Below are 14,280 nucleotides of genomic sequence, written 5' to 3'. Positions count from 1 at the left end.
ACATTTTATTCTCCAGCTGCAACTTCTGATGCCAAAGAATGTCCCAATACCCTGTGCAAATCTGATGAGTGGAATCCACTAGAAAGAATGAAACTGCATTCAAAAGAGCTTAAAATCTTCATAGGAGGACCTTGTTAACACTACTTCTAGACCTTAAGATCTGAAATCATGTGTTTTGATGGAATATAAACTTATGGAAATCATTTGTAGAGACGTAAGTGTGTAGCATTACTTAAAAAGAGGCGCAGTGCTTTGCAAAATCCCTCAAGAGAGCCTGAGCTTCTTCATAGTAATGAAGAAATGTCAGTGGAAGTTGATGGTGCGTGTGTGCATGTGTATGCATGTTGCAGGGAAGGGGAGAAAGGAAGGAGGCAGCCTCCAGAATTTTTACATTTCAAATGTCTTTTGGAAATCACTTGTGTACTCTAACACATGGTCCCAAACTCTTTCTGTGCTATTAAAAACGGTCTGCATACAAATCAGTCTGCTGTAAAAAATTGCTTTGACAATAGCAGTTTTAAGTGGTTGATGGCTTCAAGTATGCAGTATCTCCCTTGGCTCTTGATCCAGCGTGAAAGGGAGGATGTTTATCTGTTATACACGCATTTCTGTGATGGTAAAATAGAGCATATTCTTCTCTGTTATTTCTCCTCTGGTTTATCCTCCATGTCTTAGACTTTCTGAGGATGATAAAAGTATTGTTTGGCTTATAGGGTATCACTATGCATTAGAAGTGTAAATAAACTTGTATAATGTCTCTGAAAACCGCAAAAGTTAATTGAAACATTTCAGAAAAGTCAATGGGCTTTGAATCTCACCCATATTCCCTTCCTCAGTTTACTCACTAGTACATTTCTCCCCAAAAATATAATCGTGTACATTACATTGTACAGACACTTAATTTGTCCTTATAAGGGCCCTGTTCAGGTACTTAATATCCCAGCTGGCAAACCTAAAGCAAAGAGTGCTAAGCAGCTCAGCTACGGTCATAACTAGAAGCAGTGCTGTGACTGGACTTAGGCCCTTGTGTCTGTCTGTCCTTTGACAATAAGCTAGAGCTGCCTTCTCAAATTTATCGCACCTACGCAGACACAATTGCAAATAATAGCATTGCAATGAGGTATTTCTTGTGACGAAAACCCTACAGTTTGTATGCAGTCAGCTATGTTTTCCAATATAGCCAAACTGTTTTGAAGTGACAAATACATGCATTTTAAAAAAAAAATATTAAAAAAGAAAACATTGAAGAAGAGATATAAAGTACAGTGAAAAACTTCTTTTTTTTTTTTTTAATATAAAAAGAACCTGTGAGAATAACTGTAAGCAATTAGAATTTAATTTTGAGGAATGAATGCTCTAAACCCGCAAAACATTGGATTGCTTTTCCAGAGTTTTATTCTATTTTTTTTGTTCCACAGAGTGCCGTTTGCCTCATGGTGTGAAGCATGCTACCATACCATGTTGTTTTACCAGTCACCGAGCAGTTACTTGCATCAGACAGCTGCCGAGAGTCACATATGAGTGGTGTTGGCTAAAATTGCAGCATAATGTGGCCGCTTCCCTGCCCTCACTGCCTTACGATTCTCTAGGTGTCTGTTCTCCAAAGGAAAGTTGAATGCATCGTTATAGCTTTTGCTGTTGTTGCTTTGGCTTTCAGAAGGTTAACTGAAACTTGAAGAGCTGAGTGTCTGTACTACTTTATGACCCTTAAACTCCTGGTATTGCCTTTTTGTACTGCCTATTCCAAACTGAAAAATTTTCAATAGGATTTGCACCAGGGACCTTTAATGCATCATTTTACCCCTCTTTATTACATCATGGCAGCCAAGCATGTCAAGTGTTATAATAGCAGGGTTGGTAAAAAGAGGAGCTATAAACTTGAAAGTAGTACTGTATTAGTAGCTGTTGTCAAAGAGTTTTAGGAGGATGGAGTGAATCATGATTTTAAGTTCTTAATCTTGCACTGTGATTACTCACACAGCTTCTTGTACACTGAAATTATTAATTTAATGCAAGAAATAGACCCTTTCCTTCTGAAATTTATTAGTGCTCATCCTATTTTCTCATTTAGAGATGGCTTAACTTAAGGCAACATGAAAAGATTGCTGGATGTGGAAAGAACTTTGTAGTGTGCTGCAACACGATAGTTCACACTTCAAAGCAACCCTAGGAAAAACTGTAAATAAGGACTAAGGCATAAAAATATACCAGCACCTGGGAATACTCAGCACACTGCACACCAGAACAGGATCCAAGCCCTGGCAAAGAGCCAGCTGCCAGGGATAAATCTGGAAGGGCTTAATACATGCTGAAGAACCGATCCACTTGGAAACAAACTAGGTGGGTATACTTATCTCCTTGTCACATGCTGTAGTCATTTCACTGCTTTGAATATAAAATAGGTCTTGTCATCATGTAATAGACCACAGCCTAGCACCCTGGGTGCACGGAGCTAAAACTCGGAGTTTATAGATAGTGCTCACACTGATCAAGAAAGCATTTTTCTTGCGTTGGTAATTTTTAATGGGCAGTTGGATAGGGACATTCAGCCCTAAGAACATAGTTTACAACAGTTTCAGAAAGCGGAGATACTGTACTGAAGGCTGGGAGAGGTAATAGGGTGAACATTAATAAGTCTGAGTCATAAAATAACATAACAAAAGTCCTGGATGAGTCATTTGTAGAAGTTGCCATAGTTATACAACAAACCATGAAGTTTCTGTTTATATTTGGACAAATTAGCTCTTTCCTGCTAACTGTAACAATAGTGAGTTTTACAGGTTGGCTTAAAATATTTTTTAGCCGTTAAATCTTACATAAAGATTTGGCGGATAAGCTGTTGCTATTTGAAATTGAAACTACTGTCTCATGTCAGAAAACAGACCATATGTATATTTTAGAATCTGAAGCAAGGAAAAAATCTAGAGATTTTCAGCATCATAGCTAAGCATTAAAACTTGGAGATGTAAAAGCTTTCCCAGTCAAAGAGATCTGTAAAAAGTAATTATTAAGTACAAAATGAAATGTTAGATTTTTGTTAGGCTTGCTCAATATCCCAGCTTCTCTTTCTCTTCAGTATGTATTTCTCTATTGTTGCAGGTTTCACCAGGGAAAAGCCAGCTTCAAATTTATCCGTAAGCTAAAACCTATAAAATGATTGACAAAATATTAGGTACCTTGAAAACTGGGTTAAATATAAACTCTCTTGTTACTGGTGTACATTCTCTATACATTGCACATGCAATTACTGTTCAGATACAATAAGAAGATAGTATTACCCAAATAGATACCTTTTAAAGCTCACAGCCTTTTGAAGAGCTGCACAGGCAATGCCTATGTATACATGTAGACTTCTGCAGATTTGTCCTTGGAACTGTGTTTTTTGCCTATTAAACAGCCCCCGTCACTCCCCTCTACTCTTCCTCTTTTCTTTCTCCCCTCTTCCTCCCTTCACACACACGCATTCCACTGCTTTAATTTTTGGCCTGTGTACGTAGTTATTGATAACAGCGCAAATACGATGCTCAGTAAAATCCTTTCACTTCTGCAAACTGTGCTAATAGCAGAGACTGTTGTACTAATAAAAAAGCACCAGTGGTATTTGTATATGATTGCTATCTTACAAAATCTTTCAAAGGAGAAGGACGTAGCTCATTTATTGCAGGTAGATGTCTTTGAACCATACTGATTTTTGCTTGTTAACCCTTTGTGTCAGGAGAGCTGTTCAGTCAAAGTCAAGAGATGACATTCCAATGTGTGCTTCTGTGACAGGCTGATCATTTCCTATGCAGAATGGCAGCTTCCTTCAGAGTGATCAGCAGACAGATTAATACCTGTTGAACAATGCATTAAAAATGGCATAGACCTGACAATTAATTCATGGGTAGGATCCAACATTCAGCTCTTGAAAATCAGGCAGCCCTCTTCAGCATATACCTTGAACATAACAACAGGGAAGGGAAGCAGATAGTACGTCATAGTGTAGCGGTGAGACATGAACCTGATTTTTTGTCTCTAAAGCAACTTGCTGTGTACAGCAAGTGTTGTAAATGTTGGGTTTTTTCCTAAACTTGATCCACAATGCAACACTGTGGTCACATGTTAATATTTGCTGCGTATTCCTGTATCTGTCTGTTGACTCTGAGATAGGGATGAATGCTACAGGTTTTTTATAATTGCTATTTACTGTATTTGCAATATTCTAAAAATCTCCTGACACGTAATTTTGGGAGGATAAATACTGTGCAGCAACATCATCTCACCATGAAGGAGTGAGACAAAAGAAGGCAAAAATATTAATAGGAATGATACTGGCTGTTCATAATTTTTATTTTATCTGTTGACAAAATATTTAACACAAAATGAAACTTCAGAGGACTGAAGACGTGATTTAGCTTGTTTTCACTTACTAGTTTAAGCTTAAAAGAGGGGACAAAATCTAAACAACATTCAAATGTTTTGCTGTGACATGTTTCAAATAACTGATCACAAAGTTGATAATATTTGTGCCTTAAAAAGGACTTCAAAATAAAATAGTAAACATAAAGCTGAAAGATACGTGTTCCTCAGTGCAGGGTAAATTAAAGAGAAATCAAAATACTTATATACACACACATACATACCCCAGGATTTTTTTTTTTGGTTTGAGCAAGCCCAAATTAATTGCTTTATTTTTTGATGCCAAGGCATAAAACCAATTCATTCTTTGCACAACTCTAGTTATAATGGAAATACACACTTTAATCCATGTTATTAGGGCTAAGGAGCCAGAGTATCTAGCCAAAACATTCAGCATCTTATCTCTTTAAGCATTATATGCATCATAGTTTGGTAATGGTAGATGGAGAGAAAGTCATAGAAAACAAATTGGTCTCTTGATGTAAGGGACAAGGAGAGAAATGGCAGGGACATGTCAGGTTGCCCCAATCTGCCAGCTTGTAGTGCCTCAATCTTAACCTCAGAAGACTATCTCAGACAGTGCAAAGTATTTCACTTTCTCTGACTTTGTTAAAATTACCCTGGGAGCAGTAAGAGAGCCAAAAATGTGCTGGTAAGGACTATTAGGCATTTTTTTGAGAATACCTCATTTCATATAAGCCATCAAAATATCTGGTCCCTGCTACCTTCAGTTGGATGAATACCCCAGACCGTAGGTCTCATTGCCAATTCCCTTAACCCCCTCACACTGTCTGTATATTTTTTACCATGCTTTATTGTAAAGCTCTCACAGTTAATGCAGTCGTGTATGGCATCACTCTTTTTCCTAGTCATTTAATTGCATTAGAATAGCAAATACACTGAGGCATTTGGAGTTAGTGTCCTCTTTTGCTTCTCAGAAAGTAATATAAATGAGCTTACAGCTTCTTGCCAGCAGTAGAAAAATGATGCTTTTCTGGAACCATCTATGCTCCAAAGAGGGATTTGTGCTGCTCACCACATCTGTGTTGGCCCCAGTTAGTTTCCAAAAGGATGCACAGTTTGGCAAGAAAATCCTTTTTTACTCAGCGAAACCTTCCCTCAGCATGATAGGTGCAGGCAAATTCATAAAAGATTCCACTCTTTTGGTGGAATAACAGATGTGCAGCAGCCTGCTTCAGATGTGGAACAATTAGAGACATGAATGGGCTTACAGTTTCTGCCCACATAGCTTCTACCATAAAGACATTCCCATATTGGCTTTCCCTTCAAAGGATATTAAGGGACTTTGGAACATTCCCCAGCTCATTCCCCAGATCTGCCAAACTTTTGCCTTACCTTTAGACACACCCTGCACATCACACTGGCAATTTCATATACTGTACATATGGCATTATGGGCATGGCAATGTAAAATTCCCACTCAAAATAAACTGTCTTGACCTGCCCTGGTTCACTGATCGCTCCCCAAGAGAAAGTAAAGGGAAACTGCACTTCTGATTCTGGAAAAATAGTGCTAATATTTCAAAAGTGAAGAGGCATACATACACATAGGAACAGTGGGGTGCCATGCATCAGTACCTTTAACTCTTCAGGCAAGCAAAAGTGGGGTGGGTTGTAAGTGGGACAAAGATTTCTTGGTGAACAATAAATTCACTGAGCAATGCAGTTGGGGGTTATTTAGCTATCTGCGGATCTCAGTGGTGCTGGCTGAATTGAGGCTGGATTCAGAAGTGGGCAAAAAGATAGATGCAGCCATGGGAGCCTTGGGTTCAATTCCTTGCTCTGCCTAAGGGTATCTGAAATCGCAGCTCCCATGTCCCAGGAGAACACCTTAACTGCTAGTCAGGCTTAAAGAGTCATTCACACTCTCTTGCTCAATTAATATTTAAATACGCTATGGCAAGTGCCACTGCTCCCACAGGAGGGATTTCAGGAGCTCCACACTTGAACACCTAATAGCGTGGTGGTTAGGCTGCTCTCCTGAGGGGCATGAGACCCCGGTCCAAACCCACTCTCTGTCTGCTTCAGGGAGATGCTGGAACCAGCATGTCTCTGGGGAAAGCTGTTCCAGTTTGCCTGGGGTACCTAAATATTCATGGAGCAAAGCAGGGAAGGAAGGGCTTTCTAGCCTTGCAGATGAGACGCGCTGCAGAAGTGGATTGCTGGGCTCCAGCCTCTGCCACAGTGAATGCAAAGCGGATCAGCGCCTGGGGACTGGCCTGGCCCTGGCCCCTCAGCTTCCCCCAGAGCTTTGCTGGGACATGCTGGTCAGTACACTCTCCTGGCAGGTGAGAGCTCAGGATCGTATCTCTTAGTCAGAAGAGAGGTCTTGCACAGCTTGGGTGAATTTCCCGCCAACTGGGCTATTAATTCAAGTAGCTGCTCCCTGGAACAGTTGTGAATTTATCCCTTTCTTTGCTTTGGCTTTTGTGGATGTGCCCAAACTACTGGGTTTTGAATGGAATATTTTGTACTGATTGAAATGAGATTGTGCTCTTTTCTCTCTTCTTGCAAAGAATATTCTTGCATATTCTTTTGCTCTGAATAATTTATTTTTTGTTTAGTTCTTGGATAATAATTTACAAAACACCTGTTTGGGTGTAGACAGTACTGCAGTGAGTGCAAGCCTTTTAAATCAGCGATCCTTGTGTGAGCGTTGATTTTACTGCAGTACTCACCATAGGGATGAAATTTGTGCCTATGCGGTGAACAAACCAGAACTGCAACAGAAGAGACTGTCGATAGCGGTAGGTCTGTGTGTTGTTGACAGGTATGTTAATGAAGTGAAAGGCACTTCACCAATTCCCTTTCTTCTTCACTCTGTCTCATCCTCTAAGAAATGTCATGTCAGAAGCAGCAGTGATGTGGCACTGACAGAGAGCAAATGGGTGACTTACCTCTCATTTCATTTTGTAGACAACATTTTTGTGCTTCCAAATAGGAAGGCCACACCCAAGGTTAAGAAGATACACCCTATAATAACTTCTCTTTGCTGTGCATCAAAATCCTCAGACAAGTCTCACTTCTTCTGTTCTGTTATGTTGTGTAACTATTTGTTTTGAAACTCAAATCTTGTTTATAGCATATTTTACATAAGCCGGTAGACAAAACTGAATGAAAGTACAAAAGTTTCCAGTTTCTACAAAACTGAAATCCAGAGATACAATTGTACCGTTGTTATTGCATGTTTCGTGAGACCACAGTCAGAGGAAGATGCCCACAGTAAGGGTGATACATCTGGGCCAGAATCACATCATTTATGAATAGTACGTATAGTCTCTAAACTGTTACCTGGGTCATGCTATAGCATTGATTTTTAAACAGAATTTCCATTGAAATCAATGTGCTGCTGTGCTTAAAAAATGGATGGAATATAAGAAAAGCTAAGTGCGTGTCTTGCACTGTATAACATCCCTCATTTTCTGCTGTAAGATGTATCCTTAAATCCTCTCTTTGTTTAAATTTAGAAGGCCATGAAGTAAAGTCCTCATTTTCTCTCCTCAATTTTTAGTTCATTCAGTGTAGTAGGAATAAATAGCTTTGTGCAGCATCTGAAAGTAGAATGCTTTTCATATTTTTCTGCCATTTACTGTACCTCTACACTTATTGCACATTCACAGGTGCATGACAGTTCCTACCAACATAATGAGACCATGGTTGGACTGAGACATTATTAGAGATCTCTCTGAACTGGTCAGACAGCATATTATTATAAAATAAGAAAAAAAGTGTGCCATTTTTAACATGGTCAGTAAATAAAAGACAGTGCTCTCTGGATGCCTGCTGATGTGAAAGACTAGAAATATTTCAGTCCATTGTGATTTATAATCGGCAAATATGTATGAATAATACAGATGAGATGAACTCCCTAAGCAGTTCAAGTGCTTTCAAACACACCGATTCTCACCTGATGACCTTTAGTTTAAAGGTGAACTGCAAAGGATATGTTAAAAAAATTAGACTCGTGCCTTCTTTTGCTTCATTCTGGTGTATAAAACAAGTGTAATGGCTTGTATTTTAGATGGCTCTACTACCTTTTTTTTTTTTTGTCTAGAGAGATAAAAAAATATAATTTGGGGTCTACTTTAATTTTGTTGGAAACTCTTTCAGAGCTCATAGGGGTGTTTACTGACTCAGAATTAAAGGTGGTGCTTTTGTTCAAAATGTTGAAATAATCATTAAAATTAAACCTTGTTAAAATAAAAAAAAAATCAAAATGATCAAATGCCATAGGCAGCTAAAAGTGTCTGAAATTTGGGCTGTTCACACATTAATTATGAATTATCTCTGAATAATAACAGGTAGCAGACTACTTTTGCTGTGCATTTGTACAAGGTCATGCACATGGAGAGGACTAGTCCCCCCTTGCACTAGCATTATGGAACTAAATTAATAATAATAATAAAATCTGGAAACAGGAGAAAAATATTTCAAGAAAGAGACTGATCCTTAGAGATGGAAGACAGACCTAAAAGAAAAAAAAAAAGTATTCAACTGGCCATATCAAAAGCTCAAAAAGGAAGGGAAGTATCTACTATTATTGCAGAGGTGTCTACAAGGGGAGCTGGGGGCTGCATGGCATCTCCTCATTCTCATACCAAGAGGAGTGAAGTTCTTAATTATCTGTAAATGAGTCTCTGATTATTCGGATATAATGGTGCTGTGATTATTTTTCTATTCAAATGATAAGGAAACAGTAACTCTTTTCTCAACATCGCTAAACCTCAATTTTTTACTCACGGCTTTAGTCTTACAGCAAAAACTGTGGCAGATTAAACCTGACAAATACAGATGCTATTAAACAGAACCAAAAATCTAGCTTAAAAGTAAAGAACATGTATTTGTAAATGCAGGGTATTGGTCTTCCCCTAAAGATTAGATTCACCTTCCCACGTCTTTCTGTAGTTGATCAGTACTTAATAATAATTAGTCTTTTTTCTTATAATTTATTAAATAGAGTTGACAATGATTTCACTGATTCTTTCCTTGGCATTTAAGTCAGTTGTCTCCTAGGCATGAAAGTCAGGATGGTTAAATGCTGATACGGTATCATGGGATTCATGATCAGAATTTTTGCTGCAGTGTAGCTCCTCATCCAGAACTGACATTACGCCCCACACAGCAGTGGCAGGATCAGATGTGGTATCATTATCTGTAACAGCAACAGCAGTGTCTTCTGGACATAAAAGTTTTCCCATTTACTTCTATGGATGTTTCTGATTCCTGATGCTTGCATAATTGTTCATTCCTTGTAATCACTTCCCCAAGTACACTGGAAATATGAATATTAAACAGGAAAGATCTTTTTTTGATTATCTTATGGAGCCTGGGGTTCAAAGCCTTTGAGTTCAGTTTTCCATTATGCTTCAAGTGGCCTTGGACATGTCACTTAATTCCTTTCTGATTTATTTCTAATGAAAAAACCCACAGAAATTAGTGTATTTCCCCACCAGACAGTAGTGGTTAGAGGACAAATTCTAAACTGTGAATTGCTCAGACACTATCTTATCGGGGACATAATTTTTTTAATAACTCCTATGTTACTGTGTGTAGCTCTGTGATTCCTTTGTTAAAGAAGTGCAGAGCCACAGTAATGGCAGTGTCTCTATGTTGCTGGACCTCAGCGTCTGCCTAATGGTGATTACAACATTTGTATGTATTTTCATTATGAGAAAGGCCTAGTGGTGATGGCCTGGGTATGTTTTTTCCTACCTAAACAGGCTGAAGTATATCGGATCATTAGGGCAGGGCTACTGTCAAGACTGATTCTCTCTCTGATTTTGCTCACTTTTTTAAAAACAGTGGGAAAGTATCCATTTGGACAGATCTTCTCAACACAAGAGGGGTGCTAACTTACTCTTGAAAGTGGGTCAGTGTGTTGAAACACAAAAATGTTCAAATTGCAGCACACTTGACCTTTTTGGGATTCACCAGCAGATGTTGACAGATGGCACATGTGGACATAACGCTTCTTGTACAGAAATGTTTCTCTTTGCTTTGCCAGTCTTTGAGATAGGAAGTGTGTTATTAAGACAATGCATGCTGTTGTCTTCTGTCTGTGTTTCATATGTGGATTCCTTGAAGAGCATATGTATTTCATATTTCATCACCCTGAGGTTTGTGGTGAACATCTCACTGTGTGATATGCCATTCCTCCCTGCCGAACACTCTGTCCCGAGAAACCTTTCTGCAAACAAGAAAGAGGTGTCCCCAGCTGTCTGTAACCTTCTTTTCAGTTGATAGAACAAGTTATGCTTTCCATGCAGCTGTCTTAATTTCCTGCATGTTTGTTATAGAGTATCTGAAATGTCTGGGTTTTACGTGCGGCAGCCAACATGTTGTGAACATTCCTTCTATTGTGGAAAAAAAGCAGAGATTTCCAGGTTGAGTGTGGGTGAAACATGCTGTGAGAAGAGATCCAGCATCCTGGACTGCATTCAGTTCCACTGTTCAAAGTAGCGAATGCTGGGGAAAAGGCCACTGGTTTAGTTGTAGCCTTTACATTTCTCAGAGCAGTCAGAAGCTCCTTGGCAGGATGACTTTTTTTCTCTCAATGTCAATAACAAATATTAAGGTAATCAGGGCACTGACTCTGCAAAGGAGTGATAAAGATGAGGAGGAAAATTGTTTTCTGTCATTTTTTAATGTGTTTCTAGTCCTTAGGTCTAGTCCTTTTTTTGATGTAATGCATGCCATACGATTTGATATTTTGTGGTTGTTCAGCTTAGGTCTATAGATACATCTGCTCCAATATTTGATTGCAGTACTCTGGTTGATATGTAAAGGAATGAAAATGTCAGATTTGGTCATAAGATGGATTCTGTTTTTAATCACTACACAAGGTGTTATCTTCCTTGTGGAAAGTAAGTCCTGAAAAAAATATACTGTAAGAAGAATTGTCTTTCCAAATGATCTTGCATTGCTGTTACTGCAAATGAATTCCAAAAATGGGATGCAAAGGGTGTCCACTGACACTTGGCAGGGTGCTCATTTACAATAGTGAGATAACTTTACTGTTCCAGTACAGGTCATATGTTGCATGGTGTTTTTTCCAGTAACTTCTTAGTTACATATAAAGTTTCATTTTTATTCCAGAAACAGTCTACTTACTTCCTTTTCCTGCTTATCAATAGAATACACAGCAGATGATGAAGACAGAAATAGAGTTCAAGCTCTAAGGAATGATGCGTCATCAAAGAATGGGATAACATAATCTTTGCCCAATGGTATATATTTATATCCATTTATCATGAAAATACACAGATTTTTCCTTGAGTTCTTAATATTTCCATTAAGTATTTATTTTATTTTTTTTGTATTGATGTAACTAGGCCACAGCTTCTTTCATTTGAATTTAAAAGAACAAACCAAGTTTTTTTGATGAACTTTTGAGTCTTGTATCCTCAGGAGGATCCAAATTTCTTAATTTTATGATAAGCGGTGGTTATAGTGTGTAGTGATGAGTTGTTGGTTCCCTCTCATAATAAATGACAGGAATAAGTAACAATAGTTAGTTATGCTTTAAAAAGCTTTAGCTCCTTGGTAAATATTGTTGTTAATGAAAAGACTACTCTAAATATATATCAACTATTTTGGTTGAAGTTTACAGATCACTATGGCAAACCTCTCCACTGTTGCACCCTGTGATTTCTTTATACATTCAAATGGTCTAAAAGAGGAATGTTAATGGTAGATGAGTTGAGGTAGATTTGTGAAGACTTATTGCTTAGTAACACTTGATAACAAATATAGACACAGAAGGAGTTTGTTTGGAGTAGGGAAAATTAATTCTCTTGGGATTATGAACTTAGTCTTGAAGTTTGCTGTTAAAACAAAGTCAAAATAGCCAAAGTAGGATGAGTACTTTTTTGTGAGTTTTAAGATTACATGTCATCACAATAAAAGATTAGGAAGAAGAATTTTTGACCCTTGGTGGCAAGTTTCATACCCATTTTCCAGTATTGGTTTAAACGTATTTCTTTCCTTCCTTTCTTTCTTCTTTGTATCCAGAGATTCTAGTCATTACTTTTATAAGGCAGTGGCTGTTCAAAACAAATCATCAATTTTTGGTTTTGTACTTCATGGAAGATTTTTGATTAAAAAACCACTGACAAATAATAGTCCAGGATATCCTGCATTTCTTTATCCAAAATCAAACATTAAACAAAAGTATGTCTGCTTCAGTTAAATGTTCCATAGGAAAATATCAGAAAGGTCATAATTTCCTTTCATAATAACTTTTCAAATCTTTTTTTTTTCTTTCTGGATTTTCATTTTATGGCATGTTTCTTTTTCCATTTTGAACATATTTAAAATGTATAATTTCCAGAAAAAGAGAAATTAAGATTTCTTAGAATCTTAGCAGATATATTTGAACAAATATGATGTATAATTTTATTATCTATACTCTCCCTGGTTAATTACTTGCTTATTTTTTTTCAAATGAAGGTTTTTTTGAAACATTGACAGATTCTTTTGGTTTTGGTGGAGACCCCTACCATACATCAAAATATTAGAAGAGGAATATTCTGTGTTTCTTATGGATTCTGACTGAATTTATATATATTATAAGTATAAAACTGTCTATATTTGGTTTATTTTTGTCCGGTCTTGAGAGTTTTGACTAGCTGGCACAATGACCTGGCTTTTTCTAGTTAGAAAGTGTCTGGCTGTGACAAGGGACTTTTGGCTGGTGGATTGTGTCGTCGGCTCCTCTCAGTTGGATAGGTAGGCCATCAGCTGCTCTGAAAAGCAGGTATAGACCTCCTGCCACCACTCCTTGAGAGAGGTTGGAAGGTTTGCTTTAAAAGGATCTTGTTCCTTGGGTTCACTAATTATGGTTAGCTCTGTTTTTATTTTCAGTGTGGACATGGAGATATTTTCTGTAGAAATAACCTACAGCAGTTAAATAAACTCCACAATAGCTCTAAATTTCATTTAACTTAAGAGCAAAATCATAAAAGTTATACAGTTTCATGAAATCTTTTTTCCAATTAATAAACTGATAGGCCAGGTCTTGGCTCTTCTCTGTTCTTAACCTTACTGAAGAAACTTTAGGAGGACTGGAAAAGCAGCTTTTCTCCAATGGTTTCTGCTTCACCTTTAATCGTGTTCTATGAAAGGGATGGAATCTGTGGTTTGTTACCATTTCTTTTTATTTTGATACAGTTACAGGGCAGCTATTTGGCCCTTACTTCACCTAGGCTTCTCAAGCTGTGCTATACCAATCCACAAAAGGTTTATGAATATTATAAATATTTCATTCCTTACAGGATGGAGAGTGGGCTTGAAAACAGGCTTACACATCACCTTCATCACCCAGGCACTTCTGCACGTTTGTGGCATCAGCCTGACACATTCCTATCAGTTGCTTGGTGTTACAAATCCACATTATAGCCAGGAAGGTACACAGTTAAGTGAGAAGCATTTCAGCATCCTTGGCTACGAGGGGGAGGCAGCATTCCCAGAAATGACAGTGACTCCTGTAGTATCTTCTTGTCAAAGTGCTCAGTATGTCTAGACTATCTCAGTGATGAGGTCTGAGCCCTTGCTGGGGTTTCTTGTACCCAGAGAGCTCAGAACAACCTAGTAGGGTATGAAAACTGTACAGCTTTTCCAGAGGCAGCTGGTACAAGCAGAGGAGCATGGGAGGATGCAAACCTGTGGAAGAGCAACCTGAGAGCCCAAGGGGGGGCTTTAATGTCTTTAATATTGCTCTACCTCATGTCTTTTCTGCATGTGCACACAAAAGGAAGCTGGGGTTATTTAAAACAGCTTGCAAACTTAACAGTTCATCTGGCGTTGGATCCTCTGGTACAGAGACCTTTTTCAAGAGAGGTCCTTGGTGTGATTAGAAGATCAC

Source organism: Pelecanus crispus, chromosome 1, assembly GCF_030463565.1.
Source record: "Pelecanus crispus isolate bPelCri1 chromosome 1, bPelCri1.pri, whole genome shotgun sequence".
Taxonomy (NCBI): Eukaryota; Metazoa; Chordata; class Aves; order Pelecaniformes; family Pelecanidae; genus Pelecanus; species Pelecanus crispus.
The sequence above is the reverse complement of the archived record's forward strand: the minus strand, read 5'-3'. Positions refer to the sequence as shown.